At 39.3% G+C, this 17,173-nt stretch overlaps 1 long non-coding RNA gene across 12 annotated transcripts in view; it reads left to right on the forward strand.

The window, feature by feature from the left end:
• Positions 1-13,083, forward strand: part of LOC123595033 — a 162,178-nt gene extending 149,095 nt beyond the window's left edge. For 8 of the 12 annotated variants that reach the window (XR_006710987.1, XR_006710990.1, XR_006710989.1 and 5 more), the window contains 4 exons: positions 9,319-9,404; positions 9,886-9,988; positions 11,474-11,600; positions 12,972-13,083. This is a non-coding gene — a long non-coding RNA (uncharacterized LOC123595033). Of the gene's footprint in view, positions 1-5,021; positions 5,045-6,806; positions 6,933-7,362; positions 7,458-8,024; positions 8,047-9,318; positions 9,405-9,885; positions 9,989-11,473; positions 11,601-12,971 lie in introns of those variants that run through there. The other 4 variants (XR_006710996.1, XR_006710991.1, XR_006710993.1 and 1 more) reach the window with 4 other exon arrangements.
• The last annotated feature ends 4,090 nt before the right edge of the window (positions 13,084-17,173 follow it).

The raw sequence follows: 17,173 nt of genomic DNA on the forward strand, positions 1-17,173 counted from the left end.
AGATCTTCAGTGTGCTAAACAGAAAAAATATGCAGCCGAGAATCCTTTATCCAGCAAGTCTGTCATTTAGAATAGAAGGAGAGATAAAGGTCTTCCCAAACAAACAAAAACTGAAGGAATTTGTCACCACTAAACCAGCCCTACAAGAGATCCTAAGGGGGACCCTGTGAGACAAAGTACCAGAGACATCACTACAAGCATAAAACATACAGACATCACAATGACTCTAAACCCGTATCTTTCTATAATAACACTGAATGTAAATGGATTAAATGCGCCAACCAAAAGACATAGGGTATCAGAATGGATAAAAAAACAAGACCCATCTATTTGCTGTCTACAAGAGACTCATTTTAGACCTGAGGACACTTTTAGATTGAGAGTGAGGGGATGGAGAACTATTTATCATGCTACTGGAAGCCAAAAGAAAGCTGGAATAGCCATACTTATATCAGACAAACTAGACTTTAAATTAAAGGCTGTAACAAGAGATGAAGAAGGGCATTATATAATAATTACAGGGTCTAGTCATCAGGAAGAGGTAACAATTATAAATGTCTATGCGCTGAATACTGGAGCCCCCAAATATATAAAACAATTACTCATAAACATAAGCAACCTTATTGATAAGAATGTGGTAATTGCAGGGGACTTTAACACCCCACTTACAGAAATGGATAGATCATCTAGACACACGGTCAATAAAGAAACAAGGGCCCTGAATGAGACATTGGATCAGATGGACTTGACAGATATATTTAGAACTCTGCATCCCAAAGCAACAGAATATACTTTCTTTTCGAGTGCACATGGAACATTCTCCAAGATAGATCATATACTGGGTCACAAAACAGCCCTTCATAGGTTCACAAGAATTGAAATTATACCATGCATGCTTTCAGACCACAATGCTATGAAGCTTGAAATCAACCACAGAAAAAAGTCTGGAAAACCTCCAAAAGCATGGAGGTTAAAGAACACCCTACTAACGAATGAGTGGGTCAACCAGGCAATTAGAGAAGAAATTAAAAAGTATATGGAAACAAATGAAAATGAAAATACAACAATCCAAACGCTTTGGGATGCAGTGAAAGCAGTCCTGAGAGGAAAATACATTGCAATCCAGGCCTATCTCAAGAAACAAGAAAAATCCCAAATACAAAATCTAACAGCACACCTAAAGGAAATAGAAGCAGAACAGCAAAGGCAGCCTAAACCCAGCAGAAGAAGAGAAATAATAAAGATCAGAGCAGAAATAAACAATATAGAATCTAAAAAAACTGTAGAGCAGATCAACGAAACCAAGAGTTGGTTTTTTGAAAAAATAAATTGACAAACCTCCAGCCAGCCTTCTCAAAAAGAAAAGGGAGATGACCCAAATAGATAAAATCATGAATGAAAATGGAATTATTACAACCAATCCCTCAGAGATACAAACAATTATCAGGGAATACTATGAAAAATTATATGCCAACAAATTGGACAGCCTGGAAGAAATGGACAAATTCCTAAACACCCACACGCTTCCAAAACTCAATTAGGAGGAAATAGAAAGCTTGAACAGACCCATAACCAGCGAAGAAATTGAATCGGTTATCAAAAATCTCCCAACAAATAAGAGTCCAGGACCAGATGGCTTCCCAAAGGAGTTCTACCAGACGTTTCAAGCAGAGATAATACCTATCCTTCTCAAGCTATTCCAAGAAATAGAAAGGGAAGGAAAACTTCCAGACTCATTCTATGAAGCCAGTATTACTTTGATTCCTAAACCAGACAGAGACCCAGTAAAAAAAGAGAACTACCGGCCAATATCCCTGATGAATATGGATGCAAAAATTCTCAATAAGATACTAGCAAATCGAATTCAACAGCATATAAAAAGAATTATTCACCATGATCAAGTGGGATTCATTCCTGGGATGCAGGGCTGGTTCAACATTCGCAAATCAATCAACGTGATACATCACATTAATAAAATAAAGATAAGAACCATATGATCCTGTCAATCGATGCAGAAAAGGCCTTTGACAAAATCCAGCACCCTTTCTTAATAAAAACCCTTGAGAAAGTCGGGATAGAAGGAACATACTTACACATCATAAAAGCCATTTATGAAAAGCCCACAGCTAACATCATCCTCAACGGGGAAAAACTGAGAGCTTTTTCCCTGAGATCAGGAACACGACAGGGATGCCCACTCTCACCGCTATTGTTTAACATAGTGCTGGAAGTTCTAGCATCAGCAATCAGACAACAAAAGGAAATCAAAGGCATCAAAATTGGCAAAGATGAAGTCAAGCTTTCGCTTTTTGCAGATGACATGATATTATACATGGAAAATCCGATAGACTCCACCAAAAGTCTGCTAGAACTGATACATGAATTCAGCAAAGTTGCAGGATACAAAATCAATGTACAGAAATCAGTTGCATTCTTATACACTAACAGAGAAGCAACAGAAAGACAAATAAAGAAACTGATCCCATTCACAATTGCACCAAGAAGCATAAAATACCTAGGAATAAATCTAACCAAAGATGTAAAAGATCTGTATGCTGAAAACTATAGAAAGCTTACGAAGGTAATTGAAGAAGATTTAAAGAAATGGAAAGACATTCCCTGCTCATGGATTGGAAAAATAAATATTGTCAAAATGTCAATACTACCCAAAGCTATCTACACATTCAATGCAATCCCAATCAAAATTGCACCAGCATTCTTCTCGAAACTAGAACAAGCCATCCTAAAATTCATATGGAACCAAAAAGGCCCCGAATAGCCAAAGTAATTTTGAAGAGGAAGACCAAAGCAGGAGGCATCACAATCCCAGACTTTAGCCTCTACTACAAAGCTGTAATCATCCAGACAGCATGGGATTGGCACAAAAACAGACACATAGACCAATGGAATAGAATAGAAACCCCAGAACTAGACCCACAAATGTATGGCCAACTCATCTTTGACAAAGCAGGAAAGAACATTCAATGGAAAAAAGACAGTCTCTTTAACAAATGGTGCTGGGAGAACTGGATAGCAACATGCAGAAGGTTGAAACTAGACCACTTTCTCACACCATTCACAAAAATAAACTCAAAATGGATAAAGGACCTGAATGTGAGACAGGAAACCATCAAAACCCTAGAGGAGAAAGCAGGAAAAGACCTCTCTGACCTCAGCCGTAGCAATCTCTTACTCAACACATCCCCAAAGGCAAGGGAATTAAAAGCAAAAATGAACTACTGGGACCTTATGAAGATAAAAAGCTTCTGCACAGCAAAGGAAACAACCAACAAAACTAAAAGGCAACCAACGGAATGGGAAAAGATATTTGCAAATGACCTATCAGACAAAGGGCTAGGATCCAAAATCTATAAAGAGCTCACCAAACTCCACACCCGAAAAACAAATAACCCAGTGAAGAAATGGGCAGAAAACATGAATAGACACTTCTCTAAAGAAGACATCCGGATGGCCAACAGGCACATGAAAAGATGTTCAACGTCGCTCCTCATCAGGGAAATACAAATAAAAAACACACTCAGATATCACCTCACGCCAGTCAGAGTGGCCAAAATGAACAAATCAGGAGACTATAGATGCTGGCGAGGATGTGGAGAAACGGGAACCCTCTTGCACTGTTGGTGGGAATGCAAATTGGTGCAGCCCCTCTGGAAAGCAGTGTGGAGATTCCTCAGAAAATTAAAAATAGACCTACCCTATGACCCAGCAATAGCACTGCTGGGAATTTACCCAAGGGATACAGGAGTACTGATGCATAGGGGCACTTGTACCCCAATGTTTATAGCAGCACTCTCAACAATAGCCAAATTATGGAACGAGCCTAAATGTCCATCAACTGATGAATGGATAAAGAAATTGTGGTTTATATACACAATGGAATACTACGTGGCAATGAGAAAGAATGAAATATGGCCTTTTGTAACAATGTGGATGGAACTGGAGAGTGTGATGCTAAGTGAAATAAGCCATACAGAGAAAGACAGATACCATATGGTTTCACTCTTATGTGGATCCTGAGAAACTTCACAGAAACCCATGGGGGAGGGGAAGGAAAAAAAAAAAAGAGGTTAGAGTGGGAGAGAGCCAAAGCATAAGAGACTGTTAAAAACTGAGAACAAACTGAGGGTTGATGGGGGGTGGGAGGGAGGGGAGGGTGGGTGATGGGTATTGAGGAGGGCACCTTTTGGGATGAGCACTGGGTGTTGTATGGAAACCAATTTGACAATGAACTTCATATATTGAAAAAATAATAATAATGACAAGACAGTGGGACTGAGCAATTCTTAGTGACTGAATTATTTTTAAGGAGCATATATTACTTGTGCTATAAAACAAATAAAATGAAATGATATCTACAGTCTTCACAATGACACAAAGGTTTGGGAGTGCCTAATTGTCCGTGGTCATAGTGGTTGCTCTGTGCTAATGCTGCCTGAGGATGAGGTTACCCAGAAGGCTTGTGGCACTGAGAAAATTGGATTTTTTTTTCAGTTTAGACTCTAACCTCTCACACGGACAGGACCCCATCTTCCCAGTGTCCTGAAGAAACGTGATCCTACCCAAAGAACACAGCTGCTGCCAACAGACAAAGCACCAAGGTCAGGGGGACAGCTGGGCAGCAGATAACCTGTCCAAGAGATAACAGGAAATGACTAAGAGCCAATAAAAGAGCTTACCTGAGGAGAAACATGAGCCTGAGGTCAGATCCCACAGTTTATGCTGATTGAAGAGTATGAGACCTCAGTCCTTATCGATAAATCTTTATTTCATACACATAAAGATCTGAGTTGTAGGAACAGTTCCTGATTAGATATTAAAAGTGGTTATCCCTAATTCCCTTACTGATCAAAGAAGAATTACATGTTCTTTACACTTGGCTCTAAATTGCCTCTATATCTTGTTTGTATGAGACAGGGAGGGTGAGAGAAAGGGAGTGAGGGAAAAAGAGAGGGAGGGATGTGGTAATTCTACTTCTGCCACAGGGCATCTTTCTAACTCTCAAAGAACCTGTGCTTCTCTAAAGGTAACCTGCAGGGTCTGGGAATGCAAGACAGCAAGGGTTTCTGGTTGGGGGTGGAGGTAGGGCAGGGCAACGTCAAATTCCTTTCTGTCTTATAGTTTCTTACCTTTGTTTGCTAAAATCAGGGGCAATAGTCCGCTGTCCACCCCCTTCTCTCCCCTACCCTGACAGTGGAGGACCAGTCCACCTAGGTGATGGTGAAGCCTTTGGAGGCTCACCAGATGCAGTAGACCTACAACCCTGAGGACTGTATTTTATATGCTGTGTTACCCTTGGAGTTACCCTGTGTCTTTGTAGTCCTGGAATGTGCTGGCTTGTTTTCCAGGGAAACAAAGCATATTTACTGTCTGACAGGAGGAAGAGGTGAACTTTTCTAAAGTCTCCCTCTTCTTTTGGGATCATGCTGCACATACACAGTGCTACATAACCAGCTGTTTCAAATTTATAACTCAATGTGAGCAGCACAACTATGACAGCAAACATTATTCAGCATTGGTTTGTGATGGGCGGCCACATTTCATTTTCAAATGTGTTGCAGTTTACTTATATAGTAAGTCCGTGACCATTCTTTTATAAATTAAGCTGCTTTGGAAATCCCATGTATCTAAATCTTTGTTCACATCCAAGACAGTTTCCCTTTTTTTTTTTGAGGGGGGGGGAGTGAGCAAGGGGCAGGGAGAGAGAGAGAGAGAGAGAGAGAGAGAGAGAGAAGTGGGGCTCACTTCGAGCAGGGCTTAAGCTCACACGATGGGGGAGCTCTAATTCACAAAGCATGAGATCATGACCTGAGCTGAAGTCAGATGTTTAACACAGGCTCACCCAAGACAGTTTCCTTAACATAAAGTTTTAGAAGTAGAAGTTTTGGGTTACAGAATGTATGCAAGTTTTACTTATATATTTGAACTTATCAGTCCTTTTCTTTATAGTTTTCTGGATTCCTTTCATGCTTGAAATGGCTTTGTAGACTTTCAGAGCCTAAAAGCTCTCACACATCTCTAAGGAGACTAAAGACTCTTGAGGGCAACTGGGGCAGCTGCACTGAGAAGAAAAGTTGAAGGGCCAATTGGCAGGTGAAATGCAGGGCTGGGAACAGTCCTAGACAGAAGGACTGAAAGATTTTGGGGGTGGAGAAGGGAAGGACAGGTCTTCCAGGACTAGGAAACAATGTCCTGCTTCAGGCATGGCAGAATCTCTGCTTGGATGGGGAAGGCTGGATCTACAGCCTATTCGATATATACATCACTGTGCATTCACACAGGTGTTACTACACATATGTCCAAATCTTGGGATTGGCTGGTGAAGTTGACCCCACAGAGGTTGTGTTTGGGTGGCAACAGAAGATGGTATCTAACCATTTTCATTCCCTTTCTGATTCTCCAGCAGGCTCCCTGCTGTCTCTCAGCAACTGTAAGTGTGAATAGGTGTGAATGCTTGAATGTGAGAGGGAGCCAGCAGGACTCAAGATGGGTTTAGGCGGTGAGATCTGTGTCCTCTGGGGAGGAAGTTCCTTAAGGCCATCACATCTTTCTCCTCACAGGACTTGTGGCTGCCACAGCCCTTGTTGTGGTGGGGGCAGGACAAGGGAGGATGGTGGACTACAAAGGGCTCAGATGAAAATGGGGTGAGTCTTGGGGATGCTATTTGAAGTATCTGGATGCCAGAGACACCAGGTACTTTTGACAAAGTGCAGATTCAGGAATCCTCAGTGGGGTCAAGGATGAAGGAATGAGAAAGCCCCACCCACACAGCATGCGCTGGATGCAGTGCGCATGCCCAGTGCCCAGCATTTTCCCATAAGCCACTGACTTGGGTCGTGTGCAAAGCGTTCCGTGTGCAGCACTGGGCAGATCGCGTCCTATCATCTGGATTCTTTCTCACTAAGATTCACTTGGTACGTCTTTTACCAATTGGTAGGCAGTTGAGTCTGCCCAGAAGTTTAAGTGTGAGTGTGAGGAGGGAGCCAGTGGGCTTTGGGTGGGTCAGGGCCATGTAGTTCCTGGCCTCTGAGGAGGAAGGTCCTTGAGGTCTTTGCCCTCATAGGCATTGCGGCCGCCATAGCTCATGTCACAGTGGCGGGGCCAGAACAAGTGAGGACGGTGGGCTGTGGAGGGGAGGGAGTCGCATGAAGAGGGGGCAAGGCTTGGGGCAAATTCTGAGGTATCTGGGTCCTAGAGGCACCAGGAACTGACAAAGGGTGGATTTGGGAATTGTCGGTGTGGGCGTGATGAAGCATGCGGAAGTCATAACCACGTGGTACGTGCGAAGGCAGTGCGCATGTCCAATGCTGTGCACCTTTCCAGCCGTTATTGGTATGGAACGTGTGCAGTGTGTTCTGAGTGCTGAGCTGTTGGGGTCGCGTCCTACCACCTGGAGTCTTTCTCTCGTGAGACTTGATCGTTCTCCCAGGAGCTTAAATGTGAGTGAGTGAGGAAAGAGCCAGCGGGCTTCAGGCAGGTCAGGGTGGCCGTTTCTTGTCGCTGAGGAGGAAGGTCACCTTTCTCTTTACAGGTGTTGTGGCTGCCATGGCTTTTTCCTTTGTTAGAGGGGGGCTGAGACAAAGGAGGGCAATGGGCGGGTGAGAAAGGGGGTCAGATGAAGATGGGGCGAGTCTTGATGATGTTATTTGAGGTATCGGTCTTGGAGGCGCCAGGAACTGCCGACGGAGGGCAGATTTGGGGAATTTTTGGTGAAGCCCCAGTGAGGGGCAGCGAAGCCCTTCCCATGTGGCTTGCAGGATGCAGTGCACATGCCCACTGCCCAGAACTTTCTCCTTGGTGGTTGGCGTGAGAGCATGTGCAGCGTGTTCTGGGTGCTGAGCTGAGCATGTCGAGGCTTACCATGTAGATTTTTTCTCTCTGAGAATCAGTAGGTCTGCAGATTAGTCCGCCCAGGAATTTAAGTTTGAGTGAATGTGAAGAGGTTGCTATTTGCCTTTAGGTGGGTAAGGGCAGTGTGGTTCCTGGCCTCCGGTGAGTAAGTCCATGAAGTCATCGTCATCCTCACAGGTATGGCCCACCATAGCCCATGTCGTAGTGGTGGGACTGGGAAAGGGAGAGTACCAGATGAAAATGGAGTTGTCTAAGGGGTGCTATTGGAGGCATCTGAGTCCTGGGGGCACCTGAAACTGCCGACAGAGCATGGAATTGAGAATGGTCCATGGAGAGTTAGACAAGACTGTATATTACAAAATCTCTTCATAGTGGAGAGTCCAGTTGTGAAATGAAATCTTTTTAGGAAAGTTGTATGTTTTTTCAAGTACTTGAAGGTCCGTTGTCTGCCAAATTGCTGTGAAACAAAGGTTTTGCAAATAGCCTCATTTGATGTGATTGGAAAATAGGCAGTTGTTATGAGTTCAAGATTTATTTTGGAAATCTCAACAAATGTAAAAAAGAATTTATAATTAGCAGTTGGCCATAAAAATATTTCAGTATAATTATTATTTTATTAACATTCTTCAGTCAATGATTTTTTCTTTTTTATTTATTATTTTTTAATTTAAATTCAAGTTCAGTAGCGTACAGTATAGTCTTAGTTTCAGGAGTAGAACCCAGTGACTCATCTCTTACATATGACACCTAGTACTCATCCCTAAAAGTACCCTCCTTAATGCCCCTCACCCACTTAACCCATCCTTCCCCACCTCCCCTCCAGCACCCCTCAGTTTGTTCTCTATTTAAGAGTCTCTTATGGGGCGCCTGGGTGGCGCAGTCGGTTAAGCGGCCGACTTCAGCCAGGTCACGATCTCGCGGTCCGGGAGTTCGAGCCCCGCGTCAGGCTCTGGGCTGATGGCTCAGAGCCTGGAGCCTGTTTCCGATTCTGTGTCTCCCTCTCTCTCTGCCCCTCCCCCATTCATGCTCTGTCTCTCTCTGTCCCAAAAATAAATAAACGTTGAAAAAAAAAAATTAAAAAAAAAAAAAAAAAAGAGTCTCTTATGGTTTGCTTCCCTCTCCCTCTCTGTTTTTATCTTATTTTTCCTTCTCTTCCCCTGTGTTCATCTGTTGTTTCTTAAATTCCACATACGAGTGAAATTCTATGACATTTGTCTTTCTCGAACTGTTTTTGCTTAGCATAATACACTCTAGTTCAATCCACGTTATTGCAAAAAATAGTTTCATTCTTTTTGATTGCTGAGTAGTATTCCATTGTATATACATGCACCCCAATGTTTATAGCAGTGCTATCAACAATAGCCAAATTATGGAAAGAGCCCAAATGTGCATCAGCTGATGAATGGATAAAGAAGATGTGGTGTATATTTAACGATTTTCTATTTTCAGTGTGAAATATGAGTGCACGAGTAAGATCAAGATCTAGAGGAAAGGGAGATGGAAAAAAGTCTTCTAAGCAGGAAGAACCTGTGGCTGTGAGTGCTTTAATGTTTTACTTCTATTGGCAGAAATAATTTTTTAGGAAAAACTATCAAAAAAAGTTGTTGAACCAGTATAGTATGTTGTTTAAAGGACTTTCTTGCTTAAAATGGATGAAAAATGAATCCAGGAAAGAAACATTGAGGAAAAAGACTTACATTCTGGTGTTGCCTGGATGTGTAAATTGATAGGAGCCCAGGAATCCTCTCTATGACTTCCCTATTGTGCTTATGAATAAACAAACAACACACATCTCAGAAAAGATTAAAAAGGTTTCCAGAATTATTAGTCCTTTCAGATAACTCCTTGGAGTATTTTCTATATATAAAGAGTAATTTTATTGAATACTTACAGAGAAGAGTATAGGAAAGACTTCAGATTTGTGATTGACTACTTCCATGTAGTATGTGTATTTGTGCCTTCTGTCATTATAGTATTAATATCAATACTCTTTATTTGCACCTATCCTCCCCTAAGGCTAAACAACCAGGTGAAAAAACATCACAGCAAAAGGAACTACCAACTGAGAATCCAGATATTGAGACTGGGCAAGAGAAAGAAGGAGCACCTGTGGCTCAAGGTGAAGAGGGGATGAAGAAACATGTTGTATTTCATTTATGATGTTATATTAGTAATAGGAATAGATAAAGGGTTCCTTGAAAATTGGCTGGAAACCTGTTTGGTAAGGGAAAGGTATAGTTTGCAGCTGACTGCAGTCCTTCTCTGTGATAAGTTTTCTTTCTTTCAGCATTTTACCATCCCATATTTTAAATTATTTGGCATGCTTGGAAAGTACAATTCTTGCCAATGCTCTATATTAGCAAAGCAAGGAAACAACATTAAATTTAGACAGAATTATACACTATGTCACTAAAGTTGGCCTTTTTTGAATGCTGTTTTCTGGGATTCTTAAGTCGTGGCATCAAATGTTTAAGCAGACCTAGATACACTTTGGCTAACTCTTAGATTGTAATTTTTAAAAATCATAATACAGAGAAACAAAAATGTGAAAGCCTTTCCTAGTTGCTGTTAAAGTCTTCAATATTTTTGTCTTCCTGAACCATAATCTAGTTGTCATATATTCCTTTTTTAAAAACTTTTTTACTTAGAAAAGATTTAAAGCTTAAAGAAAAGTTACAAGAAAAGTACAGTGTACTTTTGATAGGAGCCTCAGACACCTTGATCCACGCATTGCTATGCTAACCTTGTGCCACATATCACCCTTCCTTAGATAATAATACACATGTTATTATTGTTAAACCACTTGATATTAAACTTCAACTCTGTACTCTCAAAGTAATTCAGTATCTGTTTCCTCGAAACAAGGATATTGTTTTACATAACCCCAGTACAATGATCAGATTGAGGAACTTTAACTTTAAGAAAAAATTATTATCTAATATGTGGTCTGTTGCCTAGTAATGTCCAGTTTTGTCAGCTGGCTTAGTAATATCCTTTATACCATTATTTTTTCCTGATCCAGGATCCAACCCAAAACCACCCATTGTATTTAGTTGTCACCTCTCTTTGGACTCCTTTATCCTAGAAGTGTACTTCAGTCTTTCTTTGTCTTTCCTGATTGACAATTTCTGGAGTCCAGGCCATTTGTTTTGTAAAATGTTCTTCAGGTTGGGTTTCTCTCATCTTTTTATTTGTGATGACTTTTTTTCACTCATTTATTGGGGCCTGCTTGGTGGAAGATCATGTACTCGATGCTGAAGATAAAAATATAAATGAGAGAATGATTTCTGTCTTGTACTCACAATCTTGTCAGAAATTCAGGTAAACAAATGGCTGATCTAGTGGAATAAGTGCAATAATATAAGTGTATATAGGTTACAAAGGTGATAACTAAGTTGTCTTAAACAGTTTTGGAAAAAGAAACACTTCATAGAGGAGGTAATATGTAAGAAACATAACTCCCATTTTCTAGCAGAAAAACTTTTTCATGCTTACTGCATTCTTATACATCACACTTTTTACACTACTGACTTACAGAGCTTTATTTAATAATATTAATTTATGGTTTGCCGCTTACATTAATAATTCTGTTTATTTATGTAAGAACCTGAACTGGAAAGTGAAACCCAGGGAATGGGTCTGGAAAAGACTGGAGCTGAGCATGTAGATTGCCCTGAGGTGAGAAAGGAAGACTCCACCTAATCCAGCACCTGCTAAAATTCCAGAAGCATGTAAGTTCTCCATTAAGAATGCCAGTCATGGGGTTGTTCTTTTCTACAATATTATTATACCTTTGTGACAAATCACGAACACAAAGATTATTTGAAAAGTAGCTTAGACACCAAATGCTTGATTCAGAGACAGTATCAGAAGGAAAAAATGAGTTAACTCAAAGGTGTGTTGTTGAATTATAAAACATGGAAGTATTATTACTTTGGAATAGAAGTCCTTTGAAACCTAATGCAAGTGGTCATATACTTACATAAATTATTTAACATACCCCAGTACCAAATGGATATCTAAACAACACAGTAGTATTGATTTTCGTTTAATTTGCCTGAACTATTTCTCAACAATCACTGTATCTTTTAGACACCAAAAAATGATATGGATCTCTTTGTTTTGGCTTTTATAGGTTGGCTTATTTGTTTTTTAAATAGTGAGCGAGGCTAAGAAATGGTAATATTTGCCTGCATCTTGTAATGTCATCTATGATGGTAGTGGCTTATAACTAGTGTGACTGTGTAATTTTTATCATCCAAACCAGGACACTCTTGAGAGATTAAAGGAGTGCTGTTGACTGCTTACACCAGGACAATAGGTGCCAATGAAACAAATGGTCACTTTACTATAAATAGACCATAGAAAAGTTGAACTGAATCAATGAAATATTTTTGCACAAAAGAGACAAACCAAATGGAATAATGTTTTTGCCTTCTCTTTAGTTAAAATGGTTCCAAGCATGACATAATTATTTTAATTTTTAATTATTTTTAAAGGTTTTTACTTCTTTTTGAGTGGGGGGAGGGGCAGAGAGAGAAGGGGACAGAGGATCCAAAGCAGGCTGCATGCTGACAGCAGAGAGCTCGATGCTGGGCTCGAACTCATGAACCACGAGATCATGACCTGAGCTGAAGGTGGATGCTTAACCCACTGAGCCATCCACATGTCCCAGTGACATTATTATTTTAGCTAATATAGATAATTAGAAGACTATTTCAAATGAATGAATTTCAGTGATACTGGGTTTACTTGCTTGTTTGCTTCTTGGAGTTTCTGCTTGGTTGATTTTATTTTAATTGAAATCAGACAGCTTTTTCTCACTACCTAAAATTATCTTTAAATAAGCTAGTGGGATTTGATCTGTTCTGGGTTTGAGAAATCTGTGTTTCTTCATACCATCAAAAAGAGTGATGTATTTAAAAAGTTGGTGCTTATATGCCTGAAAATGTACATTAGCATAGAGGTCTGTGCCATGATTAAGGTTCTGGTTTTAGTTTCATCTTACAAAACTAAAGCTGTAGTGTCCTTTATGTACCTTTATTCTTGTCTAAGTAAAGTTCTGCTAAGTGATGTACCCAATTCTTACGTTTATGTTTTAGGTGATGAACAGTCATATGTTCAAAAGAAGACAAGCTGAAGCCATACATATGCTTTGTTATGTTGATAATTTGGCTTAAGTTCTCTCAATAAAGTCTTAATAAAATTTGCTCAGAAGAAGTCATGCATATCTTTTGTTAAATCTGTTTCTAGGAATGTGATGCTATTATAAGTGGTATCTTAAAAAAACTCTTTATTCTATTTAGAGCTGGTCTATAGAAGTGCTGTTTATTCTCGTGTAATGATTTTGTCTGGCAACTTTGCTAAACTTATTCTAATAGTGTATCTCTACATCCTTTTGGATTTTCTACATACACAGTCATACCACATGCAAATAATGACGGTATTGTTTCTTTTTGAATCTTTCTACCTTGTAGTTCTTGTCCTTACCTTATGACATTAGCCACATCCTTTTAAGTTGGATAGAAGTGATGATAATAGACATCCTTGTGTATCCCTGATCTCTTTAACATTTCACTGTGATGTATGCTATAGATTTTTTATTTTTTTATTTTTTTAAAGTTTATTTATTTATTTTGAGAGAGACAGAGCATGAGCAGGAGATGGGCAGAGAAGGAGAGAGAGAATCCCAAGCAGGCTCTGCACAACTGTGCAGAGCCCAACATGGGGCTAGATCTCACAAACTGTGAGATTGTGACCTGAGCCAAAAATCAAGAGTTGGACACTTAACTGACTGAGCCATCCAGGTGCCCTATTTTTTTTAAAGTACTATCGATTTTTAAAAATTAGATCTCTTCTATTAGATTAAGGAAGTTTCTTTTTATTCCTAGTTTGCTAAGAGTACTTACCATGAATGTTTGTTGAATGTTATTATCACACACTTACTCTACATCTACTGAGGTGATCTTATGAGGTTTTTCCATTAATCTGTTAATGTGGTATTCCTAGACTAAACACAGTTTGATTCATGATATATTCTCCTTTTTATGTATTGTTGTATTCCTCTTTCTGATGTTTTGTTTAGGATGTTTGTATCTTTGTTCACAAGTGAGATTGGCCCATACGTTTTTTTATGTACTCTCTATCTTGGGCTTTGATATTTTCTTATTCTGGCTTCAAAAATGAGTTGAGGTATATATCCTCTTTTTCTGTTTTCTGATAGAGTTCATCTAACTTTGGAATTATTTCTTAAATGTTTGATAGAATGTGTTAGTGAAGCCATCTGGGCTTGGAGTTCATTTTTTAGGAAAGTTTAAAATTAATGATTTAATATTTTCTATTCTCTAGTCAGTTTGGGTAAGTTTTATTTTTATAGGGCTTTGGCCATGTTACCTAAATTTTCATTACAGAGTTGTCCATAATATTCTCTCATTATTCTCCTAATGTCTGCAGGATCTGTGATACTGACATTTTAATTCTTAGTACTGATAATTTGTGCCTTCCCTCTTGCATTATTAACCAGTCTGACTGGAAGTTTACCACCACTATTAGTTTTTTAAAAATAAACCAACTTTTGACTATGCTGATCCTATTCTATTTTTGTTTTATATTTTGTTAATTTTATCTCTCACTTTTATGATTTTTCTTCTTTCTCTGTTTAATTTGCTCTTCTTTTTCTACCTCCTTGAAATAAATGTTTAGCTCACTAATTTTTAGCCTTTAAAGACATTTTTTTAATGTTTATTTATTGTTGAGAGACAGAGTGCTAGCATGAGAGGGAGACACAGAATCTGAAGCAGGCTCCAAGCTCCCAGCTGTCAGCACAGCCCCAACGCAGGGCTTGAACACATGAACCACAAGATCATGACCTGAGCTGAAGTTGGACACTTAACCAACTGAGCCACCCAGGCTCCCCTAGCCTTTTTAATATACACTTTTAAATTATAACATTTTCTAAATAAGGCTTTTGTTTCATCTCAAGTTTTGATATATAGTATTTTTGTTATTCAACTTAGCATATTTTCTTATTCTCATTCTGATTTCTTTGAACTATGGACTACTTTTAAGTGTATTCCTTAACCTTTAAACATTTGAACATTTTCTTTTTGTTATGCAGCACATGTAACTGATACAGCTATTTATAAGAGACACAGCTAAAACATAAGAATTCAGAAAATTTGAAAGTAAAAGTATGGGCAAAAGATATTCTGCACAAAATAGCTAAAATAAGCTTTCAGATAAATAAGCATTACTACAAAATAAGGGATATTTCATGTAGAAAAATTCAATTCATCAGGAATATTTAACAATTTTTTAAATTTTTTAGGAATATTTAACAATTTTAAATATGAACCTAATAGCATCTCTTCAGAGCATAATGGAAAAATTGGTAGAACCCCAAGGAGAAATCAGTAGAAGAGAAAACAGACAAAAATCAGTAAGGAGTGATATGAAAGATTTGCACATTGTGATTAACAAATTTTACCTAATGGAAATATATAGAACTCTGTACTCAACAACGGAATACATATTCTTTTCAGTGTAATTATTCAGTCAGAGGCTTTACACTGTATATTTAAATTCTTAGAAATTTGTCGTGTTTTACAGCCCAGAATATGGTCAATTTTTGTAAAAATTTCATATGTGCTTGAAAAGAATGTGTATTCACTTGCTGAATGTAGGTGATGTGTACTGCCTAACTTTGTGTTCCTGTCCTCCATTTATTTTAGTGCTGTGGTCCCCTTGTCCTGACAAGGCAAGGACCCTTGGGCAGTGGCTCAAGTTCTGTTGCCTTCCTCAGCATCCACGTGGCCTATAGGAAACTATATTCATTCTTGCCATGCCATATAGTGGTAGTAGAGCATGTCCCTATGCTGTGATTTCTTTTCTCCCAGCTCTCCTAGGCTGCTCTACAAGACTTTCTCTTTGAAATTTCTCCAGGCAAAAACCAAGCATCAGTCTCCAGGGGATATACTTCAGGCTCTAAAACTTGGTCGTCAGACTCCATTCTGGTTGCAGCACTAGGATGGGTTTGTGATTTCCTATAGAGCATACAGCTGGTGAGATGCTAGTCTTCCTTTCTTAAACATATTCTAAATGTCTTTTAGTGGTTCTCTTAAATCTCAATTCGTTTGATTTTAAATGAGGTGGGTAACATAACCTCCCCTCCAACTCAGAGTAGGGAAGATTTATTTCATACCAGCCCCCAGTAGGTTGACATCTTGCAACTTAGGTATTTTATTTTCAATAGACTCTTTAAGGGACTTTCAAACTTCTACTAATCCTGTCATTATGTAGACTGCTTAGACTAGAAGAATGAGGAAATACATTATTCCCATCTCTTTAAAATGTGAGGTAACTTATTGCCTATTGTCCTGTTGTCAGTGGGCATTTGGATATAATGAATTTAAGAGAGAGGTATAAATTTGAAATTCATTAAGGATATAGATAGCATTTGAAGCCATGGGCTCACAGGAACTCACCTAGGGAGAGATTATATACAGAGAAGAGAGCCACAGGCAGAGTCCTGGGGCTTTCCATATAAGGAAGAGCCTATCAAAGGATGAAGAAAAAGGACCACCAGAGAAGTAGGAAGAAACTAGGTGAGTTGTGGTATCAAGAACATCTAAAGGAAATGAAGTATTGAAAGAAATAATAAGCAGTCAACAATTTAAAATGATGGTGAGGGGTCATGCAAAGAGGCTATAAGAAATTCTTAATCTGGCAAGATATGTGTCACCAGAGACTTTGATAAGATCCACTTGCTCAGGAGGAGAAAAGCCTGATTGAAGAGGATCAAGGTGAAATGGGAGGTGAGCAAGTAGAGGTGGTGATTATAGAAAATGTTTTTTGAGGAGTTTCAATGCATGAAAGAGGGAAATGGAAATTTAGCTAAGAGGCTGGCATGAGGTCAAGGAAGGGGGGATTATTTTTTGATTGATATTAAAGCATGTTTGTGTGCTGGTGAGAATGGCATAGGAGAGGATGGAACACCTTAGTAAGGCCATAGGGATGGGACCTGAACACAAATGGAGGGGTTGGCTTTGGATATGAACAGGGACACGTTTCCACAATAACGTGGAAAGGCTAATATTGGAGGGCTCAAGGAGAAATTTCTATCTGAGTAGAAGAAGAGGTAAGATTAGAAAGCAGAGAGGGGGAACCCTCTTGCACTGTTGGTGGGAATGCAAATTGGTGCAGCCACTCTGGAAAACAGTGTGGAGGTTCCTCAAAAAATTAAAAATAGACCTACCCTATGACCCAGCAATAGCACTGCTAGGAATTTACCCAAGGGATGCAGGAG

Source organism: Leopardus geoffroyi, chromosome X, assembly GCF_018350155.1.
Source record: "Leopardus geoffroyi isolate Oge1 chromosome X, O.geoffroyi_Oge1_pat1.0, whole genome shotgun sequence".
In the NCBI taxonomy this organism is placed as follows: Eukaryota; Metazoa; Chordata; class Mammalia; order Carnivora; family Felidae; genus Leopardus; species Leopardus geoffroyi.